At 41.2% G+C, this 11,872-nt stretch overlaps 1 protein-coding gene across 5 annotated transcripts in view; it reads right to left on the reverse strand.

The window, feature by feature from the left end:
- C5H5orf24 (chromosome 5 C5orf24 homolog) overlaps positions 1–9,011 on the reverse strand; it is a 50,297-nt gene extending 41,286 nt beyond the window's left edge. For 2 of the 5 annotated variants that reach the window (XM_075601141.1, XM_075601140.1), the window contains exon 1: positions 8,738–9,004. The gene's annotated coding sequence lies outside the window, so the exon portion shown is untranslated. Of the gene's footprint in view, positions 1–8,737 lie in introns of all 5 variants that reach the window. The other 3 variants (XM_075601137.1, XM_075601139.1, XM_075601138.1) reach the window with 3 other exon arrangements.
- Positions 9,012–11,872: the final 2,861 nt, after the last annotated feature.

Genomic DNA, 11,872 nt, shown 5'->3' on the forward strand with positions numbered 1-11,872 from the left:
ATGCGATTGTCCTCCTCTCCCGGCAGTTACTCTGTCACGGAGGCCCCTGGCGTGACACTCCTCATGATGCGGTAGCTACATCACTGGACGCCCAAAAAGGTGCAAACCCGCCTAAAACAGTGGCCCCTTCTCAAAACCACACCTCCTTAACAAAGCATTCACTAGCTGCAAAGTACTCATCCCTCCCATACGCCCCACATAGCACAGACTGGAAACTCTTTAAGGCAGGGATACATAGCCTGCATGTTTGCAGCGCTTGTTCCCTTTATATTACATCTCATGTTATTTCATTGCTGCTGGGAGGAGCTATGTCCATGGATGGCACTATACAAACACGTGCATACTTCCATGTAGGAAAATGTAGATGACTGATACTTGTAAACAAATCACATAAGTAGAAGTTTTTTTTAGCAACAAAACACATCAGTATTTTTAAGATGTTTTATCTCTTTTGTGATCCCCACTGCAATATATAAACTGTTGTATATACAGATACATTGTTGACCGTGGCTCTCTGTTATGTTGTTTTGTTTGGCTAAAGATAGTAGCATAATTAGTTTAAAAAAGATATGGGGAAAAAAAAACGTTAACTGATCAAATATATTTAAAGCTGCAGTTCAGTCAATATCCTGCATGTGTGTGTTTTTTTTTTTTAATAAATCAGTTCTGTAGTAAGAAAAAATACTTTTAGCATTTTCTGTTTTAAAAACAACAACTTTGAAAGACCAATTTTCTTGTATTCTATTTTAACAACCATTTGCTAAAGCACTGCCCCTTCATGTGCTGTCACAAGCCCTGGCACACCCCTTTGTCAGCCCTGCCCTCCTTCTAGCACATGTCAGTGCAGGAGTGCTCATGAATATTCATGAGCTTCCACTGAGTGACAGAAGCAGAAGAAAAACATATCCCTTCACTAATGATGTCACCAAATTTCGCCGATCAATACATGGAGAACGAATTGACCGGCAGCTATACAGTTCTTTAGGTAATTAGAGATTGCACACATGAAACTATTGAAGTTAAAAAAAAAAAAAAAAAAAAGACTGAACTGCAGCTTTAAATGGACTAAAGAATATAGAACCATACTTATTTTTACACACAGTGAACAATTTAAAGGATCAATAAGTGCAATAGCCTACATGTGTTATTTAAATAAATCAGTTCTGTAGAATTAGATAATACTTACTACCTTTTTTTCTTTTAACATTTAAGTGTTAATACCATTTTTAATGAGTTTTAACATACTGAGCATCCTTTGATTCCTATAGCAGGTTTTAGCACTTCCCCAGCAGTGCAAGATCTTTGTAACGCTTTCCTATTTGTGATCATTTGTTGCCAATATTCCCAGCAGCTTGAGCTGCAATCTGTAACAATAGGCAATGTTACTGTGGTAATATAAGGATACATGGTAGCTGCTGAGTTAGGCCTGTGACATAGCAGGTTCAGCCGTGCTGAGCCGCGCTCCTGCTCTGCCTCGCCTGCTCAGAATGGTGCTTTTTTCTGTCCTGGCAGGCGAGGCAGTGAGCGCGCTCTGGGGGCGGGGCGGAGGCGTGTAAGGAGGTGGAGCGGGAGGCGGGGCTAGTCCCTCGCTCCCATTGGATGTGAGCGGTCACGTGACCGCTCCTCCGCTTCCCCGAGCGGCAAATTTTAAACTTGCCTGTCTCTGCAAATTTTCTGAGCCTACGCACGCGGAAGGGGATACTATAGCCGCGCTGATGACAGATGCAGGGGGTTAGTGCATCTGCTCAGCGCGGCTGAATCTACTATGTCCCAGGCCTTACACTGACTGAAGGATTGATTGAAACTGAAAGGCAGCCATTTAGTGAACGAACCCTGGGAAACAGGATTTTGCTGATTCATTATGGGAGAACTAATCGATTGGCAGCTTAGGTAATTCGTTTTCAATAACGGTAATCAAAGGCGGTGTGTGTGTGTGTGTGTGTGTGTGTGTGTGTGTGTGTGTGTGTGTGTGTGTGTATATATATATATATATATATATATATATATATATATATATATATATTTAAAACCAGAGACAGAAACATAAAACACAGAGAGCTCAGTGCACATCCAGTGAAATTCATACACGGTACAGCGCCTAAATATATATGTATAAATATCTATAAAATAAAATGGTATATGGAAATATAGTGCTGCATATATATTACGTTATAGTAACTGTTTATGGTATAGGGAGTGCCGGCTGCCCCATTTGTTTTATTTATTTATTTATATTATATATATATATATATATATATATATATATATATATATATATATATATATATATATATATATATATAGAGGAGAGAGAAAAGAGAGCGCACGCCCCATAGTGTATAACTGTATATTTAATAAAGGAAATGGAGGGGGGAAGGGGGGGGGAAGGAATCGAACTCACAAGGATAAAAAAGTTAAAAGCGTGTCGTGATTAAATCACCACCATCCGGCTCTTGCTTGTCTTTACTTGTCTTTTGATGTTGCTGTCAGGATACAAACGATCTCTGGTCATCAAGATGTTAACTCAAGCGTGGAGCAAGGGAACCGGCATTAAGGGAGTCCTCTGAAGATCTCTCATCTGCGTGGCCTGTGACTGTTTCACACACGAACCGGCCTGTTCATGCGCAACGTGATGACGCAATGTCCGTGACGCGATGCGTGATGACGCTCCCTGACGCGTTTCGTCACTCTCGGGCGACTTTATCAAAGGGTACCCTGTAAACAGGCACTGTATATAAATACAGTGGTCGACAAATCAACAAAAAATCTACTCGCCACCTAGTACCACACGTGTGCTGCTTGGGCCAATAGGAGCTCGCCACGATGTTAAATCCACTCGCCCGGGGCGTGCAAAAGTATAGGTTTGTCGAACACTGTATGTGTATATATATATATATATATATATATATATATATATATATATATATATATATACATATATATATATATATATGTATATATGTATATATATATGGGGGAAAAACAGGAAGAGAGAGCGCACGCCCATAGCGTAAAATAGTATTTTAATGAGGGGAGGGGGAGAGGGGGGATAAAAAATGCACTCACAAGGGTACAATAAAAACAAGCATTGTGTGATATAATCACCACCATCCGGTTCGTGTCTGCAGCGTCTTGGGGCAGTCCCAGTATTGCAGTATCAGGATCGTAGTCCCAACAGGTATCCAGGGCAGATAGTATTCAATACAACTGTATTAGAGTCCTGGAAGATGGCTCCGTGTAGTACAGGCTTCTGCAGCAGTTGCGCATGGATCCGTCCGTTCCAGCGCTCGGTGATGACGTCAGTGTCAATGCGTCTGACGTGATGACGCTCCCTGACGCGTTTCGTCACTCTCGGGTAACTTCAAAGGGTGAAAAAGTTACCCGAGAGTGACGAAACGCGTCAGGGAGCGTCATCACGTCAGACGCATTGACACTGACGTCATCACCGAGCGCTGGAACGGACGGATCCATGCGCAACTGCTGCAGAAGCCTGTACTACACGGAGCCATCTTCCAGGACTCTAATACAGTTGTATTGAATACTATCTGCCCTGGATACCTGTTGGGACTACGATCCTGATACTGCAATACTGGGACTGCCCCAAGACGCTGCAGACACGAACCGGATGGTGGTGATTATATCACACAATGCTTGTTTTTATTGTACCCTTGTGAGTGCATTTTTTATCCCCCCTCTCCCCCTCCCCTCATTAAAATACTATTTTACGCTATGGGCGTGCGCTCTCTCTTCCTGTTTTTCCCCTAGATTCACTGTGGACTTGGTTTGACCACACTGAGAGCTGCCGGAGACCCTCCACACCGGAACCAACACCATTACTGGACTTATTTTTGAGGACTGGTTTTTATACAATTTTTTTCTTTTATATTATCCATTTATTCCTTTTGTTTCTCTGTTTATTTATTTTTGTTATTATCTATATGTATACAATTATCATATTGTTTCCTGGTTTATAGCTTGATTGATTTGGTTATATATATGTAATTTTTACTATATGGTACATATTAGTTATTATTATTTATTAATTATATTATTTGGTTATGAACTTTATAGATTCAGCTTAATAGAGGCGCTGCTTTTTTCTTTTTTGTTTATGTATATATATATATATACATATACATATACATACATATATATATTTATTTTTTTTAAAGCTTTTTTTCTGTTTTAAGTGCTGCTTGGCTTGCCTCCAAGACTTTTACCCATATAACATATAAAAGGAGCTACCCTACTTCCCAAACGATAAATCATTTGCAAAGCATGCATAACACTTACCACTCTGAACAATTACTTTATAGTTTGTTTAAGGTATGTTTCATTGCGTTGTAAATGTAGTCCTGAAACAAATCAAAACTAAAATGTATACATACAGTATTCGTACGGGCTGGTACCTAACTGAGAAAGGAATCCAACAGAAATTCAAATTCTACAGCGAACAGGACAACTGCAAATCAGCACGCAAAATATTAAAATAGCAGATATTTAAAAATGAACATAAAAATATTTTTAGATTCATTTTTTTTTTTTAACCAAATCATAAGCATCTGATATTACTGATTGGTCACAGACAATCAGGAGGAGTAGCCCTGCTCTTCAGTTCATGGCTTTCAGAAAACATCGCCCATTATCAGGCCAGAACATGAGCCAAGGGGGCAAGATGCTCATGGGACGTCACACAGGCCTCAAGACTGCCATAAACGTCACAGTGGATACACTGCCGTTATTAACCACTTGAGTACCCTTCTGATGTTCATCGAATATCACAAGGGCTGCCAAGCTTGGAGGCTGTAGTGATCTCTTATGAACATCGTCACTTTTTTGTTCATTTTCTAAGGGAGATAGCAATGAACACACTGGAGGTGATGTCACAAAAGCATAGATCGCTATTTTAGCCATGGTCGTAACCGCGAATTGCCAGAAGCATTAAGGCATAATCCCCAAAGTAATATATCTTTACACCTGCACTTAGAGTATATCTGCTCAGTTTGATGGTTAAAATACCTGTTATTCTGCTCAGTCTTAAGGATGTGTTACAACATAGTAGGTATATGAAAGAAAATCAATACTTCTTTAGCCTCCAACAATAGAAGTGAGAGATTCATGTAGATGCAGTGCTCCCGGGAAGCACCCATATTTATTTTGTCTAGCCTTAAAGTATGTGTTCTTGACCCTAAAAGAGAATGCATACAAGGTACTTACAAGATGGTATCTCACTCCTCTGAAATTATCCAAATTTGTTAAAGGGTTCTCTTCACTCTGCCCCAAAGGGTACGGAGCACAAGCTACGCTATTACAAATGTGGTGAACTTGTCCACAAGTAGCTTCTGGCTGAGAAGGATCTTGGGTCTAGATTTAGCATTTGATCCATGGTTGTTTCTGCTAAACAGGGTATCTGGAACTGATCTCTTTTTAATCCATCATTTTACAACTGCAACTAGATGCGAAATAGCCTCTCTGTGGAAACAACAAGAGGTCCTCCAAATTTCGAAAATTAGGAGTAGGATTTGGTTTGTATATAAGATGGAAAAATTGACTAGTTTATTAAACGACTCGGGTACAAAATTCCCCAAAAATTGGCAACCTTGGCTGGCACAATCTGATATCCAGGGCGTAAACTCCACAACAAATCATGCTCTGAGACAGTGAAATATAGAGAAGGGTCCCTCTTTGGGCCAGACATCACCCTGTATTAGAATGCACCTCTCTGGGGCGCCTTCCGGCGTTGAAGATATATCTAGAGCCAATAATACAGGGTTATACAGCCACCTCCCTTCCCACCCATACCCCCAAGTGTGTGTACCCCCCTTTTTTTTGTCATGTTATTATCTGTAATTGTATTATTATGTATGTAAAACTTTGAATAAATAAAATTTAAAGTTAAAAAAAAGTATGTGTTCTTTCTAAAGACTTCAGACGACAGTAAGTCGCTTCTGGTCATGTGATGTCAACTCACTGCCAGTTGCCGTCAGCTCACACAAAAGCACATGTCCAACCTCCCGTTACATTTTCACTTAGTAGTGACAGAGCATGGAAAAAGGTGATGTTGCAATGTGTGGGGGCAAAATTAGATTTGAGGTGCTGTTCCAATTAGAATAAGATTAACATTGCTATACAATGGAAGCCATATAACACATTCTCTACCATCTTTACAGTTTCTTTATCAGTTAGGATCTGTTTATCTTTTGTTAATTTAAAACCTGCAAATTGAACTGCAGAAAGTGCAATACATATCCATGTAATACATACAGGGCTCATAAGTGTCAGTAGCAAATATAACTCACATTTTTGACTTGCAAAGTACATCTCTACTCACAAGTTCATAATGCAATTCTTCATTTCTTGTGACAGCCATGAACAGAGGAGGAACGTATTCAGGTTCCATATGGACCTTTCATCAGGTGATGAAAGGTCCATATGGGACCCGAAACCTTGTTCCTCCTCTGTTCTTGGCTGTCACAAGAAATGAAGAATTGCAGTATGAACTTGTGAGTAGAGATGTACTTTGTACCTCTGTCCAGAGGAGACCAGCATTTTGAAGAATTAGTTTGTACAAGGAGTATCTGAATGAACAACTTGTCCTAGTTAGAGACCTGTAGTATAGCACTGGTCCACGGGGTGACGATCACCCTAGGTTCACAGTATGTATACAAGACCACCAGATAACTATGTGGAATTGTCGCCCTTGGAAAACCAAGGGTAGAGGAAGATGCAATGAAAAGGTAGCTGATAAGTTGGTCATACAAGAGATAGGAGAGATGGTTTCAACAGAAAGCAGAGGACATCAGATATTGGAGTATAAACATTAACAAACTGTATATTTTAATGTGAAGGTTCAGTGCTCAACTACTTTTCTAAAGTGGCCACATCTGAATAACAATGAGTAGAAAGGCCTTAAGTATTGCAATGTTTTTATAAATGTAAATATAAACATGATTATACTGTACTTCAGCATTTTGCAAGCATTTATAGCACCTGTATCACAAGTACTTACGATACTTTAGCTTAATCTTGAGTTTCATGGTAAAATATCCACTTAGCTGCTAAGCCCAAGTCCACTGCATAACTCTTACTGGGCCGGGTTTGGTCTGTGTGCCACATGTTTGAGTCCAATTTTAACAGAGATATATATAAAACAACCACCTCATAACACAAGGCAAATGTCCTATAAGCCAGAATATGAGTAAACGATCAGTCCCCTAAGGAAGCAGCTACACACATTGAATACAGTTGGGGGGCCAGGCCAGACACTGTGAATTTACATGCTCTAATGGCAACCAAGACGGCTAGCTGAATAAAACATTTAAATCAGCTTTTGATTCTTCATGCACTATTGAATCAATTTTTCTCATATTCAGTTGTGTCTCTCTGACCTATTTTTTGCATACAATGTATTGAATAATTGATTGTATGCTAAAATATCTTGGGCTTTTTGTCCTGGCTTTAATAGATGTGTAAATGTGTATGGGACAGATCAGACATTAGCAAAGCACTAGTGACTTTTATGGACAGTTACTCGGTATACACACAAGGCATATAACCCCTCTTATAGAGAGAGGGAGTGGGGGGTTGGGGTGAACAGGTTAAGGACGTGTTGCTATATTCTCTCAACACATTTATTGCAAAGCATATTTTAACAGTGATATAATTTGAGAACTGCTGTTGGATTAATATATTCCTGTGGTTAAAATTCCAAGACAAGTCAGTGAAGGTGACGGTAATTCCTAGGACACCATGCCTGTTGTGATTACCCAACCTTCTGGTTTGTTGATGTAGTTCCCACACCATCTAGTTTTTTTATTTGCCTATGCCATGAATCCTGTTGCCTGAATCCACAGTGATCAGTATATCCCACCCTGATTTGGGTCTAAAGATGTGACACTGTGCAACCTTCAGTATCTATTAATGCAACCCCTCAATGTGTTACCTTGGTACAGGATATAGCTCAAGAGGTCTCCTGTCTGTGGATCTCTTGTAATCACCAGATCTATTGAGTTGAAAACATGACTCCAGCACATTTCTGAATGGGATACACCAGATGCGCCGGCCCAGACACAAGTCAACAACAATGAACCCTTTAACCATTACTAATGACCCTGTGATAACACAAATCAGAAGCAATCATCTGGTTATCTTTGATCCAGTCATCACAACCCCAACACCAATCAGATCACTAGATCTTCAGATTAAAGATCCTTTCCAACCTACATTTTCTTTTATGTCAAGAGCACTTGAATATGGTACCCAAAACAGGGTTCAAGTTTATAAGACAAGCTGTAGGTCTTAACAATAAACCCTAAACTGTCTTTATACCGCAATACTTAAATATACCTTTAACTTCCTGCATTTCTTAATAATAACCACTAGCCAATACACTGCATGTATGCCATAAAAGAAATATTAATCACCCAATAAACTGTGTGCCTTAATAATACAAAGATTAAACAGTCAATAAACTGTATGTGTGCCTAAATAATACAAAGATTAAACAGCCAACGAACTACCTGGGTGCCTGAATATATGCCAGCACGTTTGAATTATTATTACATGTTAACACAACATGTTTTTTTCTCTCAATACAGCAGCAAACATGAATAGATAATATAAATGAATAGATCAACCACAAAATCCCTTCCATGCGATCACCAGATCTCCAGCTGTTATGCCTGGTGGACAATACCACTGGATCCTTGCTGAGTAGTAATAATAATAATACTCATACCAGGCTTCAGCTTCCTCTCCTGGTGACAGCGGGTCCAGCCATAAGCTGCACCCCGATCTCCCCCTGCAGCTCCTCCTCTGATGGCGGTGACAGAGCAGCCAGCGGCAGAGCGGACCCGCAGCTTCCCGGCCGGAGGAGGAGAGACGGGAAGGAGGGAGGAAGAAGGGAGGATGTGGGGGAGGAGGCGGGGGAAATGACAAAAGCCTGGGAGGCTCAGAGCTTCAGCGCGGCGGCCATTTTGTGATCGCTCAGAATCCGGAAGTAATTAGGGGCGCGGGTCCATGTTCTAACGAGAAGGCAGCACTTCTACCCAGTGCACACTGCACGCCTACCCAGTGCACACTGCACGCCTACCCAGTGCACACTGCACGCCTACCCAGTGCACACTGCACTTCTACCCAGTGCACACTGCACTCCTACCCAGTGCACACTGCACGCCTACCCAGTGCACACTGCACTCCTACCCAGTGCACACTGCACTCCTACCCAGTGCACACTGCACTCCTACCCAGTGCACACTGCACTCCTACCCAGTGCACACTGCACGCCTACCCAGTGCACACTGCACTCCTACCCAGTGCACACTGCACGCCTACCCAGTGCACACTGCACTCCTACCCAGTGCACACTGCACGCCTACCCAGTGCACACTGCACTCCTACCCAGTGCACACTGCACTCCTACCCAGTGCACACTGCACTCCTACCCAGTGCACACTGCACTCCTACCCAGTGCACACTGCACTCCTACCCAGTGCACACTGCACTCCTACCCAGTGCACACTGCACTCCTACCCAGTGCACACTGCACTCCTACCCAGTGCACACTGCACGCCTACCCAGTGCACACTGCACGCCTACCCAGTGCACACTGCACTCCTACCCAGTGCACACTGCACTCCTACCCAGTGCACACTGCACTCCTACCCAGTGCACACTGCACTCCTACCCAGTGCACACTGCACTCCTACCCAGTGCACACTGCACGCCTACCCAGTGCACACTGCACTCCTACCCAGTGCACACTGCACTCCTACCCAGTGCACACTGCACTCCTACCCAGTGCACACTGCACTCCTACCCAGTGCACACTGCACTCCTACCCAGTGCACACTGCACTCCTACCCAGTGCACACTGCACTCCTACCCAGTGCACACTGCACTCCTACCCAGTGCACACTGCACTCCTACCCAGTGCACACTGCACTCCTACCCAGTGCACACTGCACTCCTACCCAGTGCACACTGCACTCCTACCCAGTGCACAAGGATGGAGATGGATATAATTATTTTTTCAGTATATACACCCGATATAAAAAAGGATATGTACTTAAACACATGGAAATACATATGGAAATGTATACATGTCTATATATACACGCGTTATAAACGCACTGTGCAATTATGTATATGCATTTTTAAACGTATTCGTGCACAAATGTATGTATATCAAAATATATTTTCTGTATACATAGCTAAGCTATAGTTGGGAAAAATAAATACATTATGTATAACAGACAGACAGACAGACACACACACAAATACAACTGTATGCTCACCTGCATGTCTTAGGCAGGTCTGCAACCCCACCTTTCCCCATTATCACCCACATGCAGATGAGCATACAGTTGTATTTACATTTGCATATTTGCTTTGCTGTGGAGGGTTTTTGTCACTTTTTTTTACTCGCCATAACTTAACTCAGTATATATATATATATATATATATATACACACACACACACACACACACACAGTGGTCGTATATATGTGTGTGTATATATATATATATATATATATATATATATATATATATATATATATATATATATATATATATATATATACACACACACACACACACAGCAAAGTGTATATGTGTGTACACACACACACACAGCAAAGTGTATGTATATATGTACACACACACACAGCAGTGTATGTATATATATATATATATATATATATATATATATATATATATATATATACACACAGCAAAGTGTATATATATATATATATATATATATATATATATATATATATATATATGTACACACACACCAAAGTGTATGTATATATGTACACACACACAGCCACACACACAGCCACACACACAGCCACCTTGAAATCTATATTATGTATAAGTCTATATTTACATATTATAAACAGGGTTGCCACCTTCTACTGAAGGCTAACACTGAGATAAATGTAAACAATCTCTCTTACCGGTGGTTGGGTATCCAGCATCCACCGGACATCCTCCTGCATCTCAACCTGCAACTCCCGTGAATACTGCGCCACATAAAATGACATCACATTGCCATGACAACGGGACGCCACACGACATCAAGCTGTCACAGCAACGTGACGCGTAGCCATGTGAAGTCTTGTTACCATGGCAATGGGCACCACATGACGCCGTGACATCATTTAGCGTCTCGTCATTTAACGGCATGCAGCCATGTTCACGGGAGTTGCCGGAGGAGATACAGGAGAATGGCGGAAGATGCCCCACCGGCACCCAGAGATTAATAAGCTAAACCCGTAGCTATGTGGCCAAAACCCATAGTCTCCGGGTCAAACCCGGAGTGGTGGCAATCCTGATTATAAACAATACACAAATATATATATATATTTGTTACACACCCACACATACATTATGTTCTTCTAAATGAAAAAGGATACAAGTGCCTCTTTACAGCACTATTCCCTAATACCACACGTCTCGGGATAGATGAAAGGCACAAATGGCGGACACACAAATCAACTTGGATTTCATGTGCTGAAGACATTGTGGCAGCCTTGCCATATGTAGGACAGTCAATAGCTGAAAACTTGTATTTAACCAATCCACACAAAGGAAAATGCATATATGACCAAATACATGATCGATGTACAGCTTGTGATGGGCACAGAAATATCAATTAAATGCTTGGTTATTTAATAAAGTACTTTTCAAAAGTTAATGTGTACAGGTTCATTACTATTGTTTTCAGCTATAGCCACATGAGATTCAGGGTAGTGAACAAGTTGCAGTGAAAGATAAGCTGGCATCTGAAAGATGGCACTGGTGAGGCAAAATTGGTACAGAGGATGTGTTAGAGGGAGTAAGAACAAAAAATATGCTGAAAATG

This window comes from Ascaphus truei, chromosome 5 (genome assembly GCF_040206685.1).
Source record: "Ascaphus truei isolate aAscTru1 chromosome 5, aAscTru1.hap1, whole genome shotgun sequence".
Taxonomy (NCBI): domain Eukaryota; kingdom Metazoa; phylum Chordata; class Amphibia; order Anura; family Ascaphidae; genus Ascaphus; species Ascaphus truei.